The sequence below is a fragment of the Ambystoma mexicanum genome, chromosome 13 (genome assembly GCF_040938575.1).
Source record: "Ambystoma mexicanum isolate Mex_15411 chromosome 13, UKY_AmexF1_1, whole genome shotgun sequence".
Taxonomy (NCBI): domain Eukaryota; kingdom Metazoa; phylum Chordata; class Amphibia; order Caudata; family Ambystomatidae; genus Ambystoma; species Ambystoma mexicanum.
Genome location: NC_090938.1, coordinates 223873291 through 223897820, shown reverse-complemented (window position 1 = coordinate 223897820; position 24530 = coordinate 223873291).

The following is a 24530-nucleotide window of genomic DNA, read 5'->3' as shown; positions in this document are numbered from 1 at the left end:
TCTACATGTGTGTTTCATTCATCGAGAGCTTCTTCAGGGCTGTTTACATAATGCGTATTGTGGTGTTTGATGTTTGCTTTTGTTGCTGAATAGTGTCATCCAAGCACTAATCCATTAACAGACTTTTTTGGCTGAGAATGCATTTGAACTCATTAGCGATTAAGCGCAAGTTGAGTGGCTGATCGAGGGCACCATTAAAAATTATTGGCTTCAAACTTTAACAGCCTTGGGTAGTTTTAGTAACTGGAACGTGTGACGAACCTCAGTGTCATCACTGCTTTCGATGGGTACACCTCGTTCCATTAGGTAAGCCCGTTACCCGATAGTCCCCCTGGTGGTGGTACTCGGCGGGAGCATCTCATGGGGAGGGAAGACCCACATCGAGAGCAGTGACTTCTTGGGGAAATTGCAGTATTTCTTCTAACCCTCCCACCTTCTCTCAAAAACTTCCAGTTCCACGTTACCTAATGCCCCCATGTGTTTTTGGAGTATATCTGAGGCAAGAACTATTGGGGCGTGAAAGAGGCCACGAATAATGAAGATCACTGACCAGAGCAAACGTGCCTGCTCTAGTCTTGTGAATTATCCTATTGGCCAGTTGTCATTCAAAGGCAGAGAGGGAAGAGAACAATGGCATCTTCGTTTTCGGCACAGCATGGGCGGCCAAGTACATGCAGTCAAGCAGAGCGGAGTAGCAGATGTGTCCGAGGGAGAGACACACTTGCAGAAGGCCTGCGATGCAGAAGGCAGACCGCAGTGGAGGGAAGTTACCCCTCGATGACCAAAGCTGTTGGACTGCAAGGAACCCACCGCTGAACTGCAGAGGAGACACGTGGAGTAACAGAGAAGGTCCTGGTGAACTGTAGAAGCCGCTGAAGCTCCTGGGAGTCCGGCGAACAACCGGAGGGGGATGGCCTGCAGGTACTAGGCCAACTAATCACAGGGTTGGTGAGACCCAGAAGAGACAAGAAGCCCATAGCAAAGCACTACCAGAATCTTCACAAGGGAAAAAATACTAAGTGAAAGGGGTTAGGGACCCAAAGTGGGAAAGCATATCGAAATCCATAACAAGAATGAATACAAACTTTGAGCATACCAATAGTACTCACAGACATTAGTGGAGGGGGGGGTAAAACCAAGGCTGTGGGTCATAGAGGATCCTGATAAAGTGAACTGTAAAATTAACCACATAAAGGAGGTCTGGGCCCCATGCTGGGGAAGTGCACCCTCAAATACAGTGAAATAGGAAGCTTACAGACATACATGAGACTCTGAGACCTTGGCAGGAGAGTAAACCAAGGCTGCGGGTGAATGTGAAGACAGTGAGAACAAGAATATGGAGTATGCCACTTGGCAGGAGAGTGCCTCAGAGAGGGGCTACTGAAAAAGTGTCTGGGATCCTCGGCACAGGTTGGGAGAGAGAAGACGGCTATTCTTCTTCATCACAGTATCTGGAAGTCGGGTCTGCTCAGAAAGGGCCTGGACCATCACCACAGCTTTCAGGGGAGGGGGGTAATTACCAGGCTATTGCTCTTTGTCCACAGTACCTAGGAGTAGGTCTGCTACCAAAGGGTTTGGGACCCTCAGGATGTCTTGGAAAAGGTGTCCAGGCCATTCTTCCTTGTCGCAGGGCCTGAGAGTCAGGCCTAGCAAGTAAAGACAAGGAACTGCCTTGAGTATTGAAGATACAAAGATAATTTGATTAAACTGGACAGACTCTTGGGGAAAGGGAATCAACCCCTTGAGTCTTGTCGAGCTTGTTTGCTTTTCTACACTTTTATTCTGAACTACAAAGCTGGGCTGCAGGTGGACAGCCAAAAGACATTTCCCCTTTCAACCTTTTCTTGGGTTTCACTTGTGAGGGATAGGTTAGGATTTGTACACAGGACAGAAAACTTTGGACATTCTGACGCTAACCATTTCATTAGTTGATTTTGTTGTGGCAGGGAAAACCCTCTTGGAGTTGGGGCTAGTTAGGATTTCCTCCAACTGCCCCCATTTTAGTTTGTTAATAAAAGTGTTTGCCAATCATCATGCTACCCTTGTGTCTTTCTCTTACTCCTAGACCCTCACGCACACTTTTTTAAAATTATTGTACCCTCCACTGTAACCATGTCGCCATGGCCAGGCTGCCTGCTTGGAGTTTATTTCATCTATAGAGCATTGCTTTTCATTTAAAATGTTTAATTTCTTTTTTAGCTCTTTCCTTTATAAGTGACGCTTGGTCCTCAGACCATTCAAGTCATCAGAGGATTGGCAACCCCTGCCTAGCAACCACGTTTCTGAGCCTCTCACCTTTGTAGATTAAATATTGCATTTAAAGAAGGTGATGATTGAGTTCCTTTAAAGCGGTCTGGTGCAGTGGGATGTACGATGCAAAGCAAGCAGCATTTGAAATGCTCACTGCGGGGTTAACGTTGACAGAAGCATCAATGGACAGGCACTGAGAACTGATGGATTCCATTACGCAATCCAAAGTGAAATGCACGTGAGTGAAATACTTTTCTTTAAACTATCTTTAAATTAGGGTTTCTATTGTTATATATTCCAACACTTTGTAGGGAAACCCTTACTTGGCATCGCACTCGTCTGGGCTAATTCACAAATGCATCCAAAATAACTGGGACATCACTCTGTGTTTGTCTGCTTCATTTCTTCTTTATCACATAAATAAAACAATTTGACAGACTGAACTGACTCATTGGACCTACAATGGCTTACTCAGAATTATAGAAACCGCACTGGATGGAAGAGTCACACTCTTGTTCCATGCACAATTATCCTCCAAAGCTACTTATGGTCTCCTCCGACTGGTTTCTGTGCTCATCACGTTATCAGTGAGGCAGTCTCATTTGCAGCAAAAAGCCAGTGCAGCTGTAATCAATCAATGTTGATTGTACTGCAAGGACTTATGGTAGCTGTAGTCATCAGGTCTGCCGGGTACTCGCTCAAACCCAAACAACAACAGTGGGGGAGGAAGAGGAGTAGCCCACAGTGTGGCACTCCAAAGGAACTCGTATATAGCCCCGATGCAGCACCCTGTAGGACCCTGGAGCTTCCGCTCTCCGGAGTACCTTAAACATGAACAGCACTGGAAGCATGGGGTGCACTCTGGTTCCCTGCACATTTCACCTCCACAGCTGCTGATGTTCTCCCCCGACCGGTTTCTGTGCTCATCACAGAGGCAGACTCACTTGCAGCAAAAACCCAGTGCAGCTGTAATCGATCAATATATAGAATATGTACATATATTTTCTTTTTATTCTTTATTGTTTTTGGTTTGTTTAAAACTTTACAAAGTTTTTCACGAGAATAAATATATTAACTGTTGTTAAGATACATTAAAAAAGAAAACAATTACACTCATACATATTTTTTACTTATAACTTACAAATAGATTACTTTTTCATTACATACATAAAAATCTTTTATAAACATCAATTTCTAAAAAAATGTACTTCCCTTAAGCATGACAAAATACCAAACAATAGTTTTTTCATACTAGTTCACATATAACTCTCAGGAATTCATTAACACATATTTTCATGACCGTAGAATTTCCATGTAACATCTCGTACCAAATGTTCTCTATTCACACTAGAAATGTCATTTACTAACATTGAGGAGTATTCAATTCTCTGTTTCAACAAATTTGGAGGGATTAATAACAAATGCAATAGTGATTCCTTAACCCCATTTACCTTACAATGCCTACAGTATTTAATTTCTGAGGCATTTTTGGCTCGTATGTTCTGGATCTCATAAGTATTCAATACGTTAAACCGAAATCTCATAGTCAAGTTTCGAAAAGATCTCGAGGGATATTTTACAAGATACTTCTCTGGGACTGCATACCACTTCCAAAATTAAATTACTTATGCATACAGAGGGGAATTTAGTATTACCACATTATTCTCGAGCCAGTCAAATGCTTTTACCAGTTCTTTGACCTTTCCAGGATTCTTTATAAGAGTTTCCATAGACAAGCCTAGATCAAATAGGTTTTTGGCACATACTTTCTTAAGGCCAGTCATAAATAAATCTTCCATATCTTTCCCTAAATAATGATAAAGAGTGTTAATTTCAGGTACAAGACATTTCCATAACAATAACTTCTTCCAGCAAATGACACTTTTTAAAGAATATTTACATGTATGTTTTACATTTTCACATTTTCACCTCCTAAAGGGATTTTTTTAAATGTCAATCTTTATCCAGCTTACATCATAAAATAATTAATGATCATTTATTTGAAGGGATTTTGTATTATTGATTTAGCTTCGCTGAATACAATCTTGTATCTAAAGTGATTTCCATCTTTAGTCTGCATAAGCTTCAAAAGAGTAATTTAAAAAACAAACATATTTTTTGCAGCACCTAGGGACTTTCAATCTGCAGCTCTCCAGGTGTTTTGGATGTTGACTCCACTTATCACTCAACATTGAATATGCTGACTAGGGCTGATGGGAGTTGTAGTTCAAAACATCAGGAGAGCTAAAGGCTGAAGACACCTAATCAAACTAACATAAGATATCACACAGGTGACAATGAGACATGCATATGCAGTGTTGGCCCTTGAAGGCCATTGCTGCAAATGCACTAATCTCAGTCACATTCCCATGTGAGGGAAGGCAGCCAATGCACATTCAAGTGCTGGAAATGCTCCAGTAACTTCATCTGCATGGATAGGCTGGATAAGGGTGTTTTGTGACTGATATATCCTTATATCCAGTGATAATGTTGCTGGGGAAATGGCGGCCAGGTGGCAACATTTCCCTAAAAATGCACCCTACAGAAAATAACTTTCCCCATATATTGTAGGATTGGAAGTAATAATATATAATTATACACCTCCTAGAATATTTGGGGAAAGAATTTTAGTGGTCAGGGAAATTTGTTTTGCCTAAGTGGCAACTTTCCGGCGATATCATCACATGGAACCAATATCCCCTTTTTCACCTCAGCTAGTTAAGTGGTCAAGTTGCCAGGTGAAAATTGTGGGCACAGAAGTGCAGGGCAATGTGCCCTCCAAGCTCAAAACCCAGAGAGTGGTCATCATGAAACCCTGTATGACTTGCTGATCTTGAAACCGGCCTTGTAGACTCTTGCCATGAGGCCTACTGAGGTGCTTGCTGATATCTTATGTCCTAATGGTAGCCATAACTCATTTGTCTGGAGCGATGCTTCTTCCCAGATCTGTTGCACTTGCCTTGATAGCGACAGGAGAGGAAAGGATTTCAAATGGTGCGATGGCTCACGTGGCGTCTTGAGTTTGTGGTGTTGGAGCTTTAGAGCATAAGATGTGAGTCCTGGACGGTTAACTCGGTCAATTGCCTAAGCTTAATGGATGCCTAATTGTAGTTCGCAGCTTTGCTGGTGCAGATGAAGATTGTTTCCAATTTTGCCATGTCGCTTTGTGGTTCTTGCTGAGGCATAAGCAAAACGAATTGCACTTAAACCATTACGGATTGCTTGAGTTCAGAGGAGTTGCTTGGGGCGCGCTTAGGGAGCCATGGCTCTGGGCCTTTTGGTTGTAACCCCAGATAGAAGCTCAGGGGCTACAAGCAAAAGGCTAGCTAGCCCCGAGACCCGACATTAGCATAGTCCCAGATCTTTTCCAGACCTAGCAACACCCGGCTTGTGTTGTAGTACTTTGAAACGCAAAGACACTGCATGATATATTAAATGTTAAAAAGCTTGTGAACATGCTGTATCTCTTCCCTACATTCCTCTGTCAGAAGAGTTATTGATTTTGCAGCCAGCCTATACCAGTCAACCGCCTATTGCACCACAAGCGGGGATCGAGGCACCAGAAGCAGCAGGTTTGGTCCATAAACGGCACCAATGTAGAGGGCACCAGATGGCAGCTCACATGTAATTGCATAACTACTTTTGCATCATATGTGCTTTTCTGAGCCTATTAATACTGAACACCCACTACCCAGTGAAACCTGTGCCAGGAGATCGGGGGTCATGTGCTGCAGGATGGTATTCATTTAAAGAGTCAGTATTTGACCAAACATTTCTTTTTACTGGTGCCGCAGAATAGCATATTCACTAGTTTGCTGCAATGTCTTACAGTTGGCAACTATTCTTTCTGATTTAACTTCGAAACATGATGAACACACATCACAAAAGCAGACACATCAAACTTAAGCATTCCCCTCCCCCCACTGTATACAAATGCATTATGCATTTAGTGATGCAAGCATGGAAAGCTTGTATCCCAAGGATCATTTTCAAATATATACATCCGGTATTTTTCATGTGTTCCCACAGTGCTCATTGATTTTATGCAAATCAGTCATCAATCATCACTTGTGGTGTTTGATTCCTTCCCCTTTCTCATAGTGGTATTTTAAAAGAATACAATAGACGTTTATCAAACGGACCATCTTGTAATGAGAACTTCGATCAGAAAATAATGTACATGTTTACTCTAGGTTTTAATAAGGTGGTTTGCTCAGCAAGATGAGCAGGCCTTTTGTAAAAGGACTACAATGTCTACTGGAAGAGAATATTAAAAATCAACATTGTACAATTTAAAAAAAGATCCAGTTTACAATGCAAGTACAATGAAATATTTCTTAATATATTATTTTGCCGATACATGTTGTCTCCCAAAAGTCCCTCGTTCTTGAAAAGGGGCAGGCTCAGAGTGTAGTAATTGAGTTGCATCTTCTGTGAGCACCACGTCAATATTTCATTTTGTGTGTTGCCCACTAATAATTTGATAGTGATGCTGAACCTGTACACTTGCCACAATTCTGTACACACGATAATGATTAACAGACAACTGAAGATGGTAAACACAGGTGCGGTAGCTGCAGCATGTTACTATCATCCTTTACCAGAGCCGTCAGAACCCTAGGACCACCCACAAAGCCTATCTGTGATCCTTCACTACCATCATACCGACAGTGTGACCCAAGTGTCATGGCGGCATTCGTGCAGGGCGCACAAAATGAAAATGTCTCCAAATGCCGTGCCGATTCCCACCTCAGGGCATGGCTCGGTCTATGCTGCTCTCCTTCTACTTTTAATCATAATAGATACTGCACTGACTCCATGTTCAAGATATCTGTGCTTCACTGGTTGCGTGTGATCAGTAAAGACCGGGCTGAAATCTGACAACACCAGTCTGTCACACAGAGAGGCAGGTAGACGCAGAGAGGCAGGCAATGCCTTCAGGGAATCTGCAAAGCTGCAGAAATTTAGGCTGTTGCAGTGAAGAAGTTGACGACAGTTGGCAACATCCTAAAGTGGTGTTATTTTTGGTGGGGATTCCTTGAGCTTAGGGGTACCTGAATGGCGAAAGTTGGGTATGCTTTGCTTTGCCGATTGCAACACTGATAGCGATGACTGGGGGACTGGGAATGGTTGAAACCATACAGGTCTCCACATTGCACTAGCCAATATTGACCTACTCGGTGGGGTTGCTGTTAGAATTTAGAAAGAGATAGGAAAGATGTTGGAGGCCTGGTGTGCGAAGAATGCCAAGGAGGATTGTAGCACCCGAGACCAATAGCTACAAGCAGGTGCCTCAAAGGTTTTCAAATCAAGAACTGCCAGAAACTATGCCACTTGAAAGAAAAACTACACAAAATTGGGAGAACAGGGGTTAATTGCTGTTTTAGGAGTAACAGCACTACGAGCAGCTTAAGGCACACTACATGGCAATGTGCGCAATACAGGGTTGCAACTTTTTCATTGGTTCCAACATATTCATGATACATTACACCAAAACACAGTGCACAAATACAATGCCCCAACAATTCCCTTACACCCCAACTTCCCTCCCCTCCCCCTTGAGCCTCACAATACTAAAGCCTTCACTCCTTGTTCTACAGGCGTCACACTTCCTACACTGTCCGAGGAGCTTCCTCCTTCTGGTTCCTCTTGAACAGACCCCGACAATGAGGCGACCAAATGTATCCAGGCTGTTAGTGTGCCCGCCTCTTCTTCCCCCGCTCTGTCCACTGCTTCCATCCACACCACTGTTTCAGCATCCGCCCATTTCAGGAGATCTTGCCACCAGGCCTCTGCCTTCGGTCTATTGCTTGCCTTCCAACTCATCGCTATCCTGCGTTTAGCCAATATATACGCCAGGCCCCTAAGTTTGCTCACATGTTTGAGTTTGCACAGTCTAGGGAACCCACCCACCATGCACGCCCACAGAGAGCAGGTTCGCAATTTGTTAACTAAGATAATGGGATTGGAGGTGTCTGCGAATCTGCATCTAGTCCTATTGGTATACAGAGAATTGACTGTATGTGAAATTTGCAATCACTAACGTCCCACTTAAATGTTTATATCGCATGGCAAGTTATATAGTCAATGTCCGAAGCAGCACCAAGAAATATATGGGTGATGCACATTAGAGCTGCTCTGTGGCGAGAGCCGGAGCAAAGTGCAGTAGCCTTAGTTTGCACCTGTAAAATTAGCTCTTTATGAATCTGCAAGATGTTCCCAACATCTGGCATAGGTGACATTTAATGATAGATTGTCCCTATTCAGTAATGTGTATTATAAAGGGCCATGCTAAAAGTTAGTTGCTTTTATTAATTTGAGTGTTAAGTGTTTTGGAATGGTATTTATTTATTTATTTATTTATAATATTACATTTATATAGCGCACATCAGCCCATGGGCATCAAGGCGCTGTTACATGTGGGGAGCTTAGTTACAGGGTAGGTACAGCTAGGAAATGCATTTATACATACTTCGTTTTTACATTGATATATTGGGATACAAAGTCGGTTTATAAGTACACTTGGGCTTATCCAGCTGGGCAGGTGATAGTGGTGTGTATAGGGTGGATTTTCTAAAAGCCTTGAGGGAGGCCTCGCCCCTAATGGAAGGTGGTAGGGCATTCCAGTGTGTGGGAGCGAGGTAGGGGAAACTAGCGCCACCTGCTCTTGCTCTCTTTATCAAGGGTACGCAGAGCATGTTTGCGTAGGGTGTTCCTCTGGGCCTTGTGGAAGTAGAGAGGTGGATTCTTTGGGATAGGTAGTCGGGTACGGAGAAGTGGATGCACTTGTGGGTCAGTGTATATTAGAATACAGAATGATTGATTGGTATGTGGTTTGTGGTGGTGTTTGTGGTTGCCTCTTGTGGTCAGTGGTATTTGAAGTTTCATGGAGTGGGTTGGTGTTGAGTGGCAAAGTCATGAATAAGAACATATGACTTATGTCTAAAATGGCTGAGCATCATTTCTGAAGGAGCTTTAAATATGAATGAACTTGTAGGTATTACATGCATGATTTTAATGACATCTATGGGGCCTGTATGAATCTGAAAATAGAGAGAAAAGGATTTCTTGACTAATGTGGCTGTTGGTCCATTTTCCCAAAAACATTAGATAATAGTTGCATTATTGTGTTAGTGGCTTAATAATGTTGATTACACATTAGACACCCACTTGCGATTCCGACTTTTGTTGGGGATGATTGCTAAGAGAGCTTCAAAATGTTTGCATTTAGGATGATTTATTTATTTGTTAAAGTAAACTAAAAATATATTCGAAATTAAAATCTGTGGAAAGTTTCTTGGGAGTGGTGGTGGCCTTGCAATCTAGGTCCTCGGAAATCTCTAGGTAAAACTTGAGTTTGAAGGTTGTACGACAAGCTCTATCCCCCATCGCAACATAATTCTAACCTTCTCTTCACAGACCCCCATGGAATTGCGTCTGGCTCTATCCAGTTTCGCAAGTAAGTGGAATGAACTTGGAATGGAGATCAATCCCAGCAAGACTAAGTGCATGGTCTTCAGCCCAAATGTTCAAAATGTAAACCCCTGAATCTAATGGTGTGGGGGAGGCACCATGCTTGGACAAGGGCCCTGGTACGACTATTTGGGCATGCGGTTTGCAAGTGGTGCTAGTTGGGTCAACCAGCTGCTAAAGGCCCAGACCACCGTGGAGAAGAACAGCGGGCCCTGAAAAGCTTTTATTTCAAACATGGTGGGGGAGCTGTTAAACCTGTTCTTGTAATGTATCAAGCACAGGTGAAGGCATCAGCCTTGTATGGGGCTGAAATGTGGGGCTATGTAGACACTGCCTCTCTAACTGTCATTGAAAATAGGTTCCTAAAGAGCACTTTTTTACTGCCGCAAAGTACCCCTAGTGCGGCAGTGTAAATGGAGTGCGACATATCGGTGAAGAGGCAGCAATCGAACCAATATTCTATTGGCTACGGGTATGGGGAAACCCAGGTCTAGCATTGAGGAGCAGCCACAAAATCTAATGGCTCATTCACATAAAAAAGGGCCTTATGATATTGGGGTTAAGAGTCTACTGGGATGTTCCAATAACAATACCTGAAGATGCAAAAATAAGAGCAAAGTCAGCTTACTTAAGGTATAAGAGGAACAGGGCAATGATAATGTGTTTTGATTTGGCCTGTGGACCAGATTATCTAAATCAAAAGCATATGCCAGGATATGAAGCGTACTTGGACGTCATTATTCCAACATGTGTGTGCCCTGTACATCCGATTCAGAATGGGCTGCCTCCTGAAGGGCCTCACACGTGCCATTGAATAAGAACTCTGGTCCAGGCTGTCTCCTTTGTGGTGCTGCAGTTGAAAGCCACCTTCATTTTATGCTCTTGTGTGAGGGCTTTAAAGATCTTAGGGGACGATACTTAAAACCGTTGTTTTGACTGTTTAACATCCTAACGACACGAGATGCAATGTTGTTCTTTAGATCAACAGAACATTTGACTATGTGGCATTCTTTTATTCAAAATACTGTGAGGTGTCAGAAATGCGAGACAGACACAAAGATAACGTTTTCTCAGAGTTTGACATTTCATTAAATGAAAAGGGTCAGTAATAAGTCTATCTTTCCCTATCCCAACAAGAAAGTCCCTACCTAGCAAACTAATTAAAGAAAGATGACCCATCTCCAAAGGTCTCTGGCCCTCACAGCAATACATACAACAAAATAACACAAGGAACATTTGGCTGTCTTCAATTGAAAAGGTTCAACCCTCATAAGCTTTGAAAAGTACTCCTTGTGACCAGGGTTGGATTCCCTTCACCTGAGTCGATACAGGAATACCTATGGAGAAGTTATTTTTCAATAAAGTTCTTTTCAGTTTATGACACAAGTGGCCTCATCACGAGTCCGGCGGATTTCCTGCTAAGCGCTATTTGCGCTAACGCCAAGCTCCCTAGCGGAAAGGCCACCAGATCACAAGTTCACGTGCACGGGCACATGGGCATGGCGTTTAACGCAAATAGCGCCTGGTGTAGAAATTGGCCAGAAACCCATAAATCCAGCGCACTGTGCACTACCGCCGAGCCGCAGCGCTAGTAGGGCGCGGGAAATATGTCACTGCCGGAACGGAAAATAAAGTGGCAGCCATTTTGGAAATCACAATCCGGTGACTATCACAGCCCCTACAAGCCATCCACCCCCGTGAAGACTGAAAAAATGTCTTGGGAGCGCACCAGGGGCAAGTCAGCCCTGGACAGGGTCAGGAAACCCAAATTCAGTGACCAGGACATACTGGCCATACTTTTTGAGGAGGCAGTGAACCACCATGAAGAGCTATATGGTGCACTGCAGCGCAAGATAACTGGGGAGCGTCGAGTGCAGATGCCCAACCAGACGGCTGCAGCACCCACAAGGCCACACGGGGACAGCACCTCATTCACCCCAAGCCATCGTGCAAACACTGGATGTAGAGGGAGCCACCAGTGGGTCTGATCCTGATGAGCGATAGACAGCAACAGTTGCACGAGAACCTGAACTGTTGACCTCACCCAGGCGCAGTGACACAGAAGGAATGGCCACAACTCAGGGAAGCCCAGAGCCAGTTGCACAGGATGCACATACCCCACATGTGCGTCGTGTATACACACCAGAGCCTGACATTAAACACCATCACATGGTACCCCAGAAGATAGGCACTCAGACCGCAGCAGCTGCATCCAAGCAGCCAATATGTCCCCCTAGAGCCCCCCTTCCAGGCAGCGCATAGCTGTCAGCCCGGTACACTCAACACCCGAAGTACCATTGATCACGGGTGCTGGATGTAATTGAGGCTAAACAGGCGAAAATAAAGTCCATGGCCAAAGTGCACAGCCACCACATCAAGGCCATCAACGGAGCCATATGGGATGCCACTTAGTAAATGGCCCGAGACAATGCGCGGACCCGGAAAGTGGTGGAGGGATGCACCGCAGTGCTGACCGGTTTCATGCAAAGGGCACGGGAGTTGTGCGAGGGACTATCTGTGCATGCAGAGCAGACAAGGGAATCTAACAACCTTCTCCGCCTGCAGCTGTAGGTCCCCGGAGCCATCCCATCGACCTCTACTAGGCCCACAGAGGGGTCCCTGGAGCCTTCACCTAGGTGCTGTTCAATGTGCCACCAGAGAGCCCGCTCACCAGAGGGGCCCAGACTTGGAAAGCACCCGCGACCATCATAGATGGACATGGCACAGTTTTTGTGGACCTGAGAACATGCACCTACGTGCACTGTTTTGGGGAGTTCACTCGGCGGCAGGGGGGATTGTGTGCTGGGGAGCTCACTGGGAGGTTGGGGGGGATTGTGTGCTGGGGAGCTCACTGGGAGGTTGGGGGGGATTGTGTGCTGGGGAGTTCACTGGGGGGACAGGGGATTGTCAAACATTTAATAAATCATGTTCCAAAATCATACAAAGCATGGACATTCATGATTGTGATCATGTGCTCTTTAATGTACAGGTGATGTGTTGCATGTACCCATCAACAGTATCTGAGTCAATTATCAATCAAGCCCTGTCTGGCCAGGCTCACCTCCCCTACCCCATCCCTGTGTACACGTGCACCAGCTTTGGGCACATCATCATCTTGACTTCCATCCCCAGGTGGCTGCACATCGGCATCGGGGGCAGTGGCAAATTCCTGAAACAGCAAATGTTGTGCAGCATGGCACATGTTAGGACGAGTTTGCAGATATTTCAAGGTGCATATATCAATGCCCCTCTCGTACGGTATAGGCACCAATAGGTGCCTTCAGCAGTCCTAATGCCCTCTTAATGCATATATGTGTACGCCCATGCGCAATGTAGTATGCCCGCTCAGCTTGAGTGTGTGGATGACGCACAGGGGTCATGAGCAACGTGTACTGGGGACATCGTGAATCACCTGCAGGGGAGGGAATGCAGGTATGAGGACAAGGTTGGTTCAGTGGGTGCACAAGGCTCAGTAAATAGTGACATTGGCAGCAGAATCAAGTTTGTGTTGAAGAGGTCCTGCTATCTGATTGCTATGTTGCCATGCACACTGCATCTTGCAGGACATGCATGGTCTGAGGTCAACATATGCACTACTTGTCATATGGTCACTTCTATTGTGGTGTGTGGTGTGCAAGGGGCAGCATCGGATCGATGAACTACTTACTGTTAGCACCACACCTGTATCTAGATGTATCAGGAGTGACCCTTGTCGCTGGATGAGGGGACCCTTGCATCTGCATGCGACATGTTGTTCGGCCATGTGTCATTGGCATTCCCTTTGGATGGTGGTTTGTTTTACCGATTTACACTATTCTGTACACTTATCCTGGCTTGCGATTGGCCAATCAGGACTCATTGTCCCGGGAGGATAGCTCAGCGGCAGCGTGCGCGTCTTGGAAGCAAGACGACACGAAGCAACAACAGGTTTGATCCCCGGGTCCGCGCTTAGAAACCTCTGGGTGTTTAAGCGCGTTATAAATACCTAACTAAGACAAAAAAAAAAAAAACACAATTACGCAACTAAGAAAAACAAACAATTCCTGTAACAGCGCCTTGATGCCTGCGGGCTGTGTGAGCGCTTTATAAATGTTAAATAAATAAAATAAATAAATTCTTTCAGGATGTACATTGTCGTGGATCCAGCAACTTGTGTGTAGTGTTGTTGTGGATGTGCCTACTTTCAGGCACCGTTTCCATGACTGTCGGGTGGCCAGGGTGGGATGTCTATGGTGTGTCAGGGTGGGGAGCAAGTAGCAAACACGTTTGAGCACAATAACTGTTTCCTCTTTTTTTTATTAGGGGGCAAGGGTGTGTGAGGAATAAACCGTATTCATGAGCAAAGAACGCCACTTGCTACCCAACTTCCCTATACACTATCAAGAGGGTGGTAGTTCCTATAAGTGATGCTTATTTTCACTTAGCTGCAATGATCACGTGAACATGAGTGTTAGCAAAAAAACAACAATTTTTAATTCATAATCAGATCATTAAAATAACCATCTGTAAAGCCAGTACACCGATGGTCTGACTAAAAAACAGGTCACAAACATACAGACAAATCGATATTTTCTCAAAGAGCTTCACAGTTTTGATCAAGGCATCAGCCTTGTGCATTTTACAGAGATGTATTGAAAATGTTTCATATCCATAGGTAGATCTTTCATAATATTTATTCCAACAACTGTGATGTTAGTACCAGAGTGATTTGAAAACAGCATGACATCCTATCTTTTATCATGGCATGTCTACACCAACTTGTGTTTCAGGGGAGAGACATACGCCACCACTGACATATCTTGATGTAAAGTGTGTAGTCTGTCCCCTTCTTCAGGACGCTGTCAATTTTTCAGTATATAATCCAATATACATACAAGGAAGCAGTCATGTGATCAGCATATACTGCCTGCAAATACAAACAAATAAAATGGCTTACTGTTAAAAACCTCACATTCTTGTGACCATAGTGGTTTCACCAAGCAGCACAGGGACTAAACACCCCACTGACCTGTTACTTGCGTAGCTTGTTTTCTCGTGTGGGAGTCAATTTTCATTATTCGGCATCACTACTTTGCCCAATGAGTTATTCCTTGCTGTAAGACAGCAAATGGAGAGTGGTTATGTAGATTCTCTCTTTTGTTCTACATAGAGTTATCTGAGATATTATAATTATACATATATGTTTTATTGGCCCATTACCTTTTCATGGTAAGGAGTACGTTAGGTTTCCTGGTGCACTACCACCCTGTCAGGTGTGGGCGAGGAGAAATCACGGCCTACAATTGCCAGCGGCGTCAGTAACTGCAATACTACTGGCGTATGTGGAGAAAAGAAAAGGGGGAGGGAGGGAAAATGGGAGGGGGATGAGGTGAGGAGAGAGAAGACCAAAAAGGTTTAGTCCAAGCCTCTCCAGTGATGTGTGCTGTTTCTAAATATATAGAATATAGACATGCACACTTACTTTGGCAGCACTCGCGATGTGATCAAGGTGCTGTGTTTGCATTCAGTGAGGCAGTGGCGGTCCGCGTGTCAGTGGTCCGCTAGTACCTTCCATTCAGAGTGTATTTCAACAATGAAAGCCTCCTGGGCGTCAAAAGTGACGGTATTAGTCAACCTACAGTGGTAATACTTTTCTGGAAGCCAAGCTGTGTCAGTCCTATTGCTACTTGACTTAATTTTAAGAAATAACTCCAAGTGCCCCTTCGCGTTCGTCTCACGGCAGCGCTTCAGTGGTGAATGTGTGCATCCAGCCGCCGTCTTGAATGTGGATGTACTTAAACTGGTCTGCTCTGCAGCCGTGTGCGTACGCACGGCGTCATCGCCATCTTGGATTGGGGCCGCATTCGGCCACATTAAGGATCGGTGTTACTGGTGTTTTGTCTTCTGGTCCCCGGATGTTATTGTGTCCAGTAAATTACCATCTAAAGGAGCAGCCATTTCCATTAGTGCCTCCAAGTGGGGCACTAATTCTGAACCATTTAAAACAGTACCCATGACACAGACCATGGCCCCCTTATGAAAATGTATATATACATATAGATGTGCATTTGAAGAAATTACATCACAATAAAGTGACAGCTTATGCAGTCTTTAAATATTGAATTTACATTCTTCATTATAAAGGTGCAGCCACAATTCCCTTGAGATGGCTGCTCCTTTAGATGGTAATTTACTGGACACAATAACATCCGGGGACCAGAAGACATTGGTAGCTTTCGTGGTTTACTCGCCTGCCAGAATATAAACTACAATTATGCTTTGTGGCAATAGTTCTTCAAAGATTCTTCCTAGATTCTCCCTACCAGTAACCTTTTTGGGGAGATTTGAACAATATCTGCCTCTTTTTAAATGATTTCTTTAATTTTGGTAAAGTGTCTTACAACTCTTCCCCTGTTGGAGTCCCAGATAAGGGGAGTTGCGCCCTTGATGACTTTCTTCTGCTCCTTTTCAGCCTTTCGGCTGTTGGCAATGCGGGTTATAGATTTCCCCCAATTGGTGGTCAAGTAAGTGGAATGATGCCCTTGTTACTCTTCTTCTGCTTCTTCACAACCTCTTGGCTGTTGGCAATGCAGGTTATAGGTTTCCCCCAATTGGTGTCACAGCTAGGGGGAAATTACGCTCTTGTATTGCGTTATCTGCTCGGTATTCAAAGTTATTGGTTTTTGATACATTTTCTGTCAGAGTGCCCTGAGGTTACCTTTACCTTTAGGCAAACTGACCGGTCTTTCCAATATGCTATCAGGGTTCTAGGAATGATCGGGCAATCTTGGCTTAAAGAGTTCATCACTTCCCCCCCAATTAGTCCCCTTGCATGTGATCCTCCCAAATAATACCGCCCCCAGGGACAGGATCAGGTAGCGGCTGCCTTACCCTGGCCACATGAGAGGGGGCCCATACGGGGGTCTCAGTGATGATCTCACTAGATTAATCACAATACATACACCGGGAATGGTGAAAAGGAATAGATGAATAGAAGGTGTGCACTGAAGCCCCATTTACCATGCACCTGCACTTTTTACGACCAATGTGATCAGTTTATTAACTATATATTTAACCAGGTTTAGATCGATTTTATTGAGAAGCTGGTGTGCAGTATTTTCTCTTTCTATTGCTTGTCTTGATTTAGTGTGTTTGCTGTGTATTTTAGAAATGGTTTTATTATGTTGTACCTAATGTCTGACACCAAATAGATGTTTTCAATCAATAATTGTCCCCCACTTTAAAACCTAATACCTTAGCCTAATGGGTTGAGTTTGTTGCAACTGGCTAGGCTTTTTTGGAGGTGCTGTCGTTTGATTATTTTTTAATTGAGAATACTGAATTAAGTATGCATCACGCAGGATACAGGTTCGAATCCCGGCAGGGGCGAGGCAGCCCGCCAGGCTTCCAGGTTTCTGAAACTGTGTGCCATTAAATAACATATCGCTTGTTATTACAGCACTAAAAACTGGAAACAATTCGGCAATGATGCTCCATGCAAATTGTTACATTGTTAATGAACTGTTCAGTGGGCGTGCACACGCTTTTAATTTCTACTTTGACTTTCAAAGCGTTTTCTTTATGTGGTAAAATGTGCTTAAAATAAGGGAACGCTTGTTTAAACTTTACCCTGCTACACATTCTATTGCACTACTGCAGACTGGAAAATCTTTAAGAATCTTTAAACATGTACCTTGTGAACATCCAGTTCATACTAGCTCAGATAGACAATTCAGACCAAAACAAAAGCCCTGCGAGTATGAACTTTTGGATAAGATCCGAGTTATTTGAAAAAACGAACGACGTTTCTTCAAGAGGTATTCCCAGTGGTTATGATTAATTCAAAGCTGTCTGTTTTTTGCTGTTCATATCTTCAAGAACACTGTCCCCTCTGTAGAGCCATTCACTCTTTAACGTGAGGAAGCGACGGACGCCGAGCGTTATTCCCAAGGCATTCTGCTCTGCAGCACACATTCCCCTCTCCTTCCCTGAAATATAATGCACAGCTTTATCGGAGCAGGACAAAGAAGAGTGAAAGGCCTGAGGGAGCAGGGTGAGGGTGGGCGTATGTAGTGCCTACTAATGTCCTTCTATGCGATACTGTGGTGAAAGGGAATGTAAAGGCATGCCCGCATAGATGGCGATGAGAGAGGCTTGCCACCTGTTGCCAGCTTACTCCATACATTTACTGGGTAAAACCAGGCTAAGGATAGGTTTGATCGGAGCGGGCCTGGTAATCCCTTCCATTCATTAACTAGTGGTTAAAGGATTTGTCAGGGCCTAGGACAGTGACCTGTTCCAGGACTCATCCTTTCGCTATGATCTTCACAAGCCATCGGTCTGCTACTCCCGACCACTTCTAGACATCAAGGCGGCTGTGGCATGAGGAAGGAGGACTGGGCACATTCGCAGCCATGGGATCAGCACAGGCGACTAAGCCAAGTTCTATGATCCAAGGGGTTTTATTGCAATCAACACCTAATAAGATTAGATGTAACTAAGATCACTTGGTGGAATTATAGCAAAGCATAAAATAGTACTCATAGCTCCCAAGTTGCCCAGCTCCATGTGGAATATTTTAGCCAGTCCTGTTTTTTTTTCTTCGCACCGCATCCTGGGACGTTTAGGCCCAAACTTGCAATGGGAAACACAAAACTACAAATCCTAGAATGTAATTGGAAGCAGTAAGCAGGGCTGGTTCGAGGTGTCATGCATGGAACTGGGAAACTTGGCTAGGAGGATTCCTGCTTCTCAGGATTACCATGGTCATCATTCCTTCCCTCTAGATCCTCGACTCTGCCTTTATGGTAGACACTCATTCACAGTCTTTGTGGTTCAGTACCCCACACTTCTTTGTAGACTGCTTTGATAGTTTACTTGGCCCTGGTAGACGTTTTCAGGATATTGAGGCTCCTCGTTGGCTTGAGGAAAAATGGGCAATACCACCGATGAGTTTGATCATTCAAACATGGGTCAGGAGCCCAACTCTTAGGTTTTATTCAAAGTCATGCTCCCCCACCAGTCTCTAAAGGAGCTCAAATCGCGACCAGACCTCCTTTTAGGCCACTCTCTTTGGGTATCTCCTGCTTGTTACTTTCCCCCTTCCTACTCACCAGCCCTACATCTTTCTCCTGCTATGCTCACCGACTTTAAGTCACACTTTGAACTGCTCCTCCTCCATGCTTCTTTCTCTCACGTGTCTTCTACTCTTCTCTTTCTGGTGTTCATGTTCTCCCCTTCAGACCCAACTCCCCTGATTACTCCTCTCTTGTGAGGTTCCAAAGTTCCTCCTCTTCAATGCTCATCTTTGTTTGACTTTCCTCCCCTTTATCCTGCATTGCCCATCTCCTGTCATTCTCTCATCTGGTTCCTCCACCTTTCCTTCATGATGCTCATGTTATCAGTTTCATTGCAGTGGGCAGGAGCTGAGGTTGTAGCTCTCACCATGGGACTATGAACTGTCCAGCTTATGTTACGTGGTTGGTGCGCCCGTTCGTGGCTCTGCCGTCTGAGATTATTTCTTTGAGTCTCGCCATTTTAGGTTTGCTGTATTCATTGTAGAGGCTACTCTGCAGTCTCCAGTCATCCACGTGAGCATGGGCAAGGCAGGGTATTGCTCACTTGTCCTACCCAACCCATGTGAACGTGGTGTGGAGTCAAAATATCTTATTGTAATTTCCACAAAATGAAATTGCTTTAGGAAGACCGCTCTGAGTTTCCAAAGTGACCCGTGCATGTGTGTTTTTGGCTGGGCGAAGGTGAGCAGTGTGCTTGGGGTGGCACTCCCCCCCCCATTTTATTGGAAGAGTGAGGCGGGTGGGGAATGTGGGGGTTCGGGTAGGTGAACCCCCCTGAAAGTGTGGCATTTCTAAATATTGAAGGCTGCAGCGAATAGGCTGACAAAAAACAGTCTTTTCGTTGTGTGGCCTTCAATATTCGGAAATTTCACATAGAACCGGCGGACATTGGCATGGCGCATTCATAAGGGCTTGGAGAGCAAATATTTCTTCCGTATGTCTCCTGTGAAGTCATTTGTGTGTCAAACATACCCTTAGGGCAGGCTGCCAAGTCGAAAGTTCCATGGTTGCTGGCCAGCCCCCACTAAGGCCTCAGTCCTGTACCCATAGCAGTTCAAAGTGTAAAGGGAAATTGGAGAAAGTAATGAACCCAGGGGTCCTTACATCAGTAAGATGTCATGCAAAGGATGAGATGCAGAATAACTCTTGCAACAAATAATCAGACCCACTCAGGAAGTTGGCAATGTCTCATCCCACTGTTTTACTATCAATTTTCATAGAAAATGGTGTTAAATGGACATCGATAGACGTTCGCTCGAGCTCTCAAACATTTTGCATAAAAAAAGATCTTTATATACTAAAAATGTATCATACATGACATCATACTTTGTGGCAAATAAGAGAAACCTACTGGATGTTGTGATACATTCAAGGGAAACACCTAAATATACATCATATATAGGAACGGGTTGAGATTGGGTTTCTACAGTCAGGTTGACAACTTATGCCCAGCCCTAGTGCAAGTCATCTTCATCAGTTATTAGATACACGGTATATCATTGGCTCTCAGACTATAAGGCCCTTTGTTATATAGCCCTCTATAATTGGTTGGCACTCTTGTACCCTTCTGGAACATTCAGCTCACTAGCAGCACGTAAACTGGTACCCGAGGTGTCAGTGGGTGGACTGGACTGTGTCTTACCACGCTATTAGCCAATCATCTCTCATCGCTCATGCCTTATGCCATTCAGATTATATTTGAACTTAGCCTTGCAAAGTATCTTGCTCGTGAGAATAAAAGGGAGTACAGGCACACTCTTATCACATTTCTGGTCTGCATGCCCAACTCCTGTTTTCATCCTTGGCTCATGTGACAGGAGACAATATTTCTGCCTGTTTTGCAGCATTTCATTGTCTTTACTTAATAAACTTGGCACTCATGGTGTTCTTTCTTTACACCTTAACAGAAGACGATGAACGTCTCATGGTTCCTGTTCATTATAGATAACCAGTTCTCGGCTACTTCATCCTTTGACACCAGGTCAGACAGCTCTTCCAGGCCTTTCATGCTCTCATCTTTATATTCTTTCGGGGATCTCCTCCAAGAGATTGTCATCTCTGCGGGATACATCATATAGGGTTTTCTCAATGGATACCTTTTCTCAAGGGCTCTCTGTGGAATAGGCACAATCACTGGTGTCGTGCATGTCGCGATTTCTGGCTTCCAACATATAGGATGGATGGGGGCGGGATTTCCTGAAGACTGAAGAGGCATTCAGCTGCTCCTCTACAGTAATAAATATCCAGCGACTGCCAGCACTCTTCTGGCGGCTTTCGCCACTTATTTATTTATTTATATACAGGTGGATGTTGTGATATAGTCTAGTCCTGTTCTGTCCTGCTGCCCACGATGCATGCTGGTAGAATGTTGGTGAATGTTATGATAGACAGCTCAGCAGAATGTTGGGTGAGTGTTGTGTGTGTGAGTGTTCCATGACTATCAGTTGGGGGCCAGAGCGGGTGATGTGAGGATGGCCGGTGGGTGTACTGTGTGATCTCTGTCCTGTACAATACTACAAGTAACTGGAACTGTATATCTGTAGACCTGTAAATGGAACTAACCTGGAACTACTACAGAGGCTGCCCGACTGGTCTGTGAGTGAGCCCTACAATACAGATTACATATTATTATAAACGAGGAACAATGCTCTTTTAATCACAAAAAAAAGTACAATAGATAAGAAAACTGATTTGACAGTAAGCAGTGAGCCTCTTACAATGGGGTGAGTTCGAGTGACATTCTGCCAGGGAATGTGTTGGGCATTACACAAGTGCACATACATATATTCAGGACAACGAACACTGGACATTAAGTGCAGCTACGCTTTATGACCAGCCATGACCATGATGGGTGAAGCACTACAATGGAGGTAGAGGAAGTGAGGGACAGAGGCAGGTTAGAGGCAAGGGACAAATGTTAGCTAGCATGCAGGCGAGAGGTAGGTTAAGAGGGTAACACAGAGGCGAGGAGGTAGGCTTTTAGATTGGTTTTGAACAAATCCATGTGGGCTGTTTCTCTGAAGCAAGAGGAAGTACAGGGAGGATGAGGTGCCACAAGGGCAGTCAAGAAGGCAGAGCAGAGATTACGTGAAAGTTGGATAGAAGAGGATAGATACAGTGGTGCCTTACTGTGCATAGATTTTTGAACCAGGAGAAGAAATTTAAATCTGGCCTAGTTTGTCATAGTTGGCCATCCAGCCTGCTGATAGTATGAGGAAGTGGCCGTGAGGTGAATGAGTTCCAAGTCCTGGTAGCGGAGTTAATGATCTTGGCAAGATGACCAATCTTAATTGGGGAGCCCAAAGAGGATGCTGGCGCAGTGGTCCAGGTTAGAGAAGACAAGAGTGGTTACAAAATGCTTGACATTGTTGAAAGAAAAGAGGTGCCTTATTATCCTAATATTTAGGAGGCTCAGGTAAGCTGCTGTTCTAGTTTTAGAGATGAAAGTAGAGAAGGCATGAGATGGGTCATAGATGCCGATGAGGTTTCTAGGTGAAGAAGGGATGAGTGATCTTTTGGCAGGGAAGAAGAGCACCTGTGTCCTGGTAGAGATTAACACCAGAGAGCATGAAGCCATCTAATATTTATTGGCAGAGAGTTAGTTGGACATTTTGATAGGGAGAGCAAAGTTAGAGTTCAGGAAAAGGGAATATTTGGGTGTTGTCTGCGAAGAGTGGAATGAGAACCGAAAGGAGGAGATTAATGGCCCAAGAGCAGAAGTGTAGAGTGTAAAGAGGAGTGGACACAAGACAGAGCCTTGTGGAACACCAACCGTTACAGGAGTGAGTTGGGAGGTGGTGTTGCTCCAGGAGACAGAAAACAGGCGAGGTGCAAGGTAGGATTCCATCCAGGCAAGGGCAAGATCACAAATCCCAAGAAGAGAGGGAGTGTAAGGAGATCTGAGTGATCAACAGTGTCAAAAGCAACAGACGGTTCAAGAAGAATCAGGATAAAGGATAGGTTGGAGTGCTTAGCAGAGGTCATGAGGTTGTTCAAGTTCTTGCGAGCAGTTTCAGTAGAGTGACGGGAGCGGAAACTGGATTGTATGGGGTCTTGAGGGTTGTGGATGTCTAAGAAATTTGTAAGACGGTTGAACACAATCCTTCTGAGCTCTTTAGAGTAGTGTGGAAATAGAGACACAGGGCAAAGGTTAGCTGGTCAGTTCGGGTTAGCACCTTGCTTTTTTTAGGAGCGGGATGACCGTGGCTGTTTTGAAACCAGAGGGAAAGCAAACAGAGTCGAAAGACGAGTGGAAGAGTTTAGCGAGGTGAGTGGCCACTGAAAGGGCAATAGGCTTGACTAGCTGAGGAGCAAGAGCGTCTGATGGGGCACATGAGGGGTTAGCCTCCACCAGTAGCGCTAGCACTTCATCAGTATTAGTGTGACTAAAGTGAGAGATGGAGGATGATGGTAGAGTAGGCGGAGTGTAAAATGTAGGAGGAGGTCGTGTGAGTGAGGCCAGGAGAGCAAGTCTCTAATTTTGAAAGGTTTTACAATGAAGTATTCATCTAGGTCATTAACTGTGAGAGTGGAGTTGATAATCATAGACTTAGGAGAAGTGAGTTTAGGGTGCCCTGTAGCCAGTGAAGATGGTTGGAGTGAGTCAATATCTGTAGGTTGGTAGAATTCCTTTTTCGCTCTATCAAGAGTGGACATGAGATTGTTCAGGGAAGAGAGGTAGATTTTCAGGTCCTCATGCGAGTGAGTATGCCTACATTGTCGCAGCAGCCAACGCATGTCTGTGCAGAGAGAGCATGTGAGGGGGGGGTGTCCTATTGCTGAGGATGCTGAGACTTAGGGCTGAAAGTAAGCAGTGGGAAGTGAGAGAAGAATGAGCCATATAGCATGGACTGAAAGCTGGAGAAGGCAGTTTTGGTAGAAGAGGCATCTGGTGTGAAGGAGGAGAGTGAGAACTGTAGGTCTGAGGGAATGGCAGAAGGTTTACATTTTCTTTTATTAATAGTTTAAGCAAGTGGTGAGGAAAGGTCAGAGGGCGGGAATGAGATGGTGGAAACAATTGAGTGATCAGATATGGGTGGTGTGACATTAGTATAAGGGGCTGAGAGAGGCGGAGTTGAATAATAGATCCAGAGAGAGTGAGTGAGTGAGTGAGTGAGTGAGTGTGTGTGTGATGGATAGAGTGGGGAGCGTAGTCACTAAGAAATGACTGAAGTCCCACATTTCTGAGAAGTGTTTGGAGAGGGAAGGTTAAAGTCACCTAAGGGAAAGAGGTGACGTTTAGTGGAAAGAGAATCAAGGAGTTGCCCAAGATTATCAAAGAATGGGCCAGTGGGACCAGGAGGGCGATAGATGGAGATGATGTGAACAGGGTAAGGCTCAGCAATAGTAGAGATGGTGAATTTAAGAGGTAGGAAAGGACATGGCATTGGAGATTCGTGAGGCATTGAGGCAGGAAGAGTAGGTGTCCGATGCCTCCACCTCTGCCTGTCAGTCGAGGAGAGGGAATGAAGTATAGTTTGGAGTTTTGTAGGACTGGCAGAATGGCAGTGTTGGATGGTGAAATCCAGGTTTTAGTAATAGCACAAAGGTCTAGGGGAGGAGAGCTGGAGTGAAGGTAGTCGGTGATAAATCCGAGGTTTCGTTGCATACAGACCGAGCATTCCATAGTGCAATGCTCAGTTGATGAGGTAAGGAAGAGTATAGGAGTTGAGTCTCCATGGAAGAGAGGCAAGGTGGATAGTTATTAGAGGAGGAGTAACAATAAGGCAATAGTGTGTTCAATAAATATTC